Source organism: Solanum pennellii, chromosome 11 (assembly GCF_001406875.1).
Source record: "Solanum pennellii chromosome 11, SPENNV200".
Lineage (NCBI taxonomy): Eukaryota > Viridiplantae > Streptophyta > Magnoliopsida > Solanales > Solanaceae > Solanum > Solanum pennellii.
This window is the reverse complement of record NC_028647.1, coordinates 33481856-33485746: the sequence shown is the minus strand read 5'-3', so window position 1 is coordinate 33485746 and position 3891 is coordinate 33481856.

The window sequence follows — 3891 nt, the reverse complement described above, 5'->3', positions numbered from 1 at the left end:
ATTCTAAGGGACCCATCCTTCTTCTTTATAAACAAAATCGGAGCACCCCATGGCGAAATACTAGGTTGTATGAAACATTTGTTCTGTAAATCCTTGAGTTGGGCCTTCAACTCTTTCAATTCGGCCGGAGCCATCAGATAATGATGAATTGAAAAGGGATTTGTATCCTATAGCAAGTCAATACCAAAATCAATTTCGCGTTCGGGAGGGATTCCGAGAAGATTATTTGGAAAGACCTCTGAAATGAGCCACTTTGTGACGGGAGTGTCAGATAACTTGAAAGAGGAATGTCATTCGGCTATGCTACATGAAAATATGAATATTTATCGTCTCATGGTTCATTCTCACCAAGTGCAAGAGTCAAGGTTTAAGAAGAAAAGTAGAGATGCAAGTAGGAAAAGGTCCAATGATGGTGGTTCTTCAAAGGGTAGGCTTGATATCCAAGATAATCCTAGGTTCAAAAAGAGGTTTTCTAATAAAGTTCCTTCTAATTTACCTAAGACTCGTGATAATAGGGTGCCTAACCCTAAGCATTAGAAGGGAAAGTTCACTAGTTCACCAAGCAAGAATCCAACTTGTGGAAAATATGACAAGAAGTACTATGGTGATTTCCTTATTGGAACGGACAATTGTTATGACTGTGGTAAATGTGGGCATAAGGTTCTAGATTGCCCAAATCTGAAGGGTCAAAACAAGGGGATTGGACAATAAAGTTGTTCAAACGTTGATACTCAAAAGAAGAATCACTTTTATGCTCTCCGTTCTAAGGCGTAACAAGAGAGTTCTCCAGATGTGGTGACCGGTATGTTACAAGTCTTTATTATTATTGTATATGCCTTACTTGATCCAGGAGCTACCTTGTATTTTGTTACTCCTCTTGTAGATAAAAAGTTTGATATTTTGCCCGACATTCTTAAAGAACCATATATGATGAATACGTTGATAGGTGAGTCGGTTGTTGAAAAGAGCGTATATAGGAATTGTTCCATAATATTGTAGGAAAACAAAGAAGGATCATACTTGGATAACTTTAAATCTCACAGAGTATTCAAGCACACTCATACCTCCTTGTCGAAGGTTGATGAATTCTTCCACTTTGGCTTCCCTCTTCTCCCTTGGAAAGAACCTATCAAGAAAAGTCTTCTAAAAAATATCCTGTGTCACCAACCCACCCCTCAAAGTCCTATTGTCCCTCCGTTGAACATACAAAGTTCGGCCACATCCTTGAGTTGGTAACTATACAACTCGGCATTCTCACTAGTAGTCAATGCCATAGATAATAGGATTTTGTAGAATTCTTCTAGGAACTCATGGGTCTTCCTCCGCTTTGGACCCATAGAATGTAAGGGAATTCATTCTAGTGTAATCCCTCAAGTCGGAGGTCATAGTGACCACATATTTGTCTCATTGGGGTACTACCTCCCGATTTGCTTGGGACGTCATAGTTTGATCTTGAGTAGTGATGGCTTGTGCTTGGGTAGTAATGACTTGAGCCATTTGGATAAAGCCTGCTCTTATATACCCATCCGACAAGGCCGGAGGTTTGGCCGGAGCTTGATCATCATTAGCAACTTCTTCAAGATGAGCGACTTGATTGCCTTGTGGAGAAACTCCCGCATTAGCAATATCTTCATCAAGTCTTTGTGCTGCTACCCTTCGAGTATTCATACCTATAACCACAATACAAGGTTTAGGTTAAAGAACACATAAACTAGACTCGAGAAGCACGACATTGGATTTCCAAACAAAGGAGGATTTCCTAGGCATCATATAGTTTCTCACTCGTAAGTGTGATGTTCTTAACAATTAAAAATAAGAACCTACATAGACGTGGTTTAATGAGACATTATCCTAAGGATATTCAACCTCATGCTCTGATACCAAGTTTGTCACATCAGTGGAGCACGCCCTAGATGTAATCGGTGTTGTCATCCTTGAAGAGAACTAAGACTACACTCATAGCATTAATCATAACATATCATAGGTTTAAAATGCGGAAATTTAAAACTTTTCGTTAACTTCTACATTGAGGTTTACATAGACCTCTACAAACACATACCCATTGTATAGGAAGATTACATAGTCTTCTACTTTTGTTGCATACATATATATGAGAGACGATATTAACGTAAAACAGATGTCAAGACGATATTGACGTAAAACAGATGTCTCATTATAACCATCTTAACAAGAGTACAACAATTGAGCATAGCCCATACATCAACGATAGAAGCCACATATAGGCTATTACAACAAATATCTTTAATGAAAAGGAAATAACATAGAAGTCTTAAAACTAAAACAACTTTAGTGGCTTGATAATGACATTGTCCTCAGAAAGTGAGAACCCACCAAAAACATGGGAAATGTCCATGTTGATTATTACACCAAATATATTTGGTTATATACAATCAAAATCATAAGTTAAGTCGCTTCAATTTTTGTGAAATTTAATCCTTTGGTGGGAAATTCTTTTAAACACAAAATTGCCTCCATTTATGCTTATGGAGGGGGTGAATACACATGTCTTAAAACACTATCTACAATGCAATGGAATTGAACATTTTATTTCTAGACCCTACACACCCCAACGAGTTGTCATAGATGAACGACGTCATCCTAACACTGTCGAAATAACTTGAACTCTTCTCAATGAAGACTCACTCCATCAATCCTTTATCTTTCATCACACTGTCTATCTCTTAAATATACTCACTACACCTGGCCTAAATAATGATTCTCCTTACACAAAATTATTTGGCAAAAAATACTCTATGCTAAAAAATTTTATTCTCTGTTATCCTATGCTTAAACCATATACATACTATAAAGTTTAGCTTCGATCTGCACCCTGTCTTAACTTAGGAATTTCTGTTGTTCATCATGCACAACTTTGTTTTGACCCGGTGCATTCAAAATATTTGCTAGTCGTGATGTTCAATTTTGTGAAGATATTTTTCCTTTTAGACAAATGTTCACACACTTGAAAATAAAATTTCCAAGTTATGAAGTCATAATCTTTCATAAAAGTCCGAAATTTTTTAATAAAAGTTGCAATCTTCATAAAAGTTGCAATTCTTCATTGTCCAAAGAGTTGTGACTTTTTTGATAAGTTGCAATAAACATTTATTCACGCTGCCCTTTATTGTCTATAAATTGAGGGATTTTCTCTCATTTTAACACAAGGAAAATTCTGAACTTCTTCTTCTTCTCCACAATTAAATAATTGTGCACTTTGCTCCTATTGGATGAATCACTGAAACCATTGATTTTCTATCAATACACTAGCGAATAGAATTATTGTGTCCTGAGAAGACCTATGCCTTCAAACCTCGCATACTAGAATGAAATAAATTTCTTAAGGGGACAATGAACATTCAGTGGGCTCGACTTTTTCCTTTAGGTTTAATTTTATTATTGAAGATCCTGGTATGTTTTTTACCATCATTAATTTATGCTTATTTTATTACTTTTCTTTTGAGTGTATGTTTTAAACTTTGTTGTTTATGTTTATGGTTTTGATCATTATGTTGTAAAGATATGTTAATCAAAAGCTTAATGTAATCATTAGATCATTTGGGTCCTGTAGATTAGATTTCATAAACATGTAAAATAAATCACTTTGATCTTTATAGAGTTTTTAGTGGTTAAAAGATCATGAAATGTCAAAGAATGAACTTTGAGTGTTCAAAAGTTACTCAACCTTAATAAAACGATTGGGGTTCAAATGTTGGGTTGTAGTCAATGAATTAACCCTCAAAGGAAGATGAATCTATATTAATAAAATATTATGGAAACAATTATCTACTTTTAAACTTTAGAATAAAAGTCTCAAATAATAATGTTTTAACCATATTGATCGAAGCATAAACAATAATATATGTTTTTTGT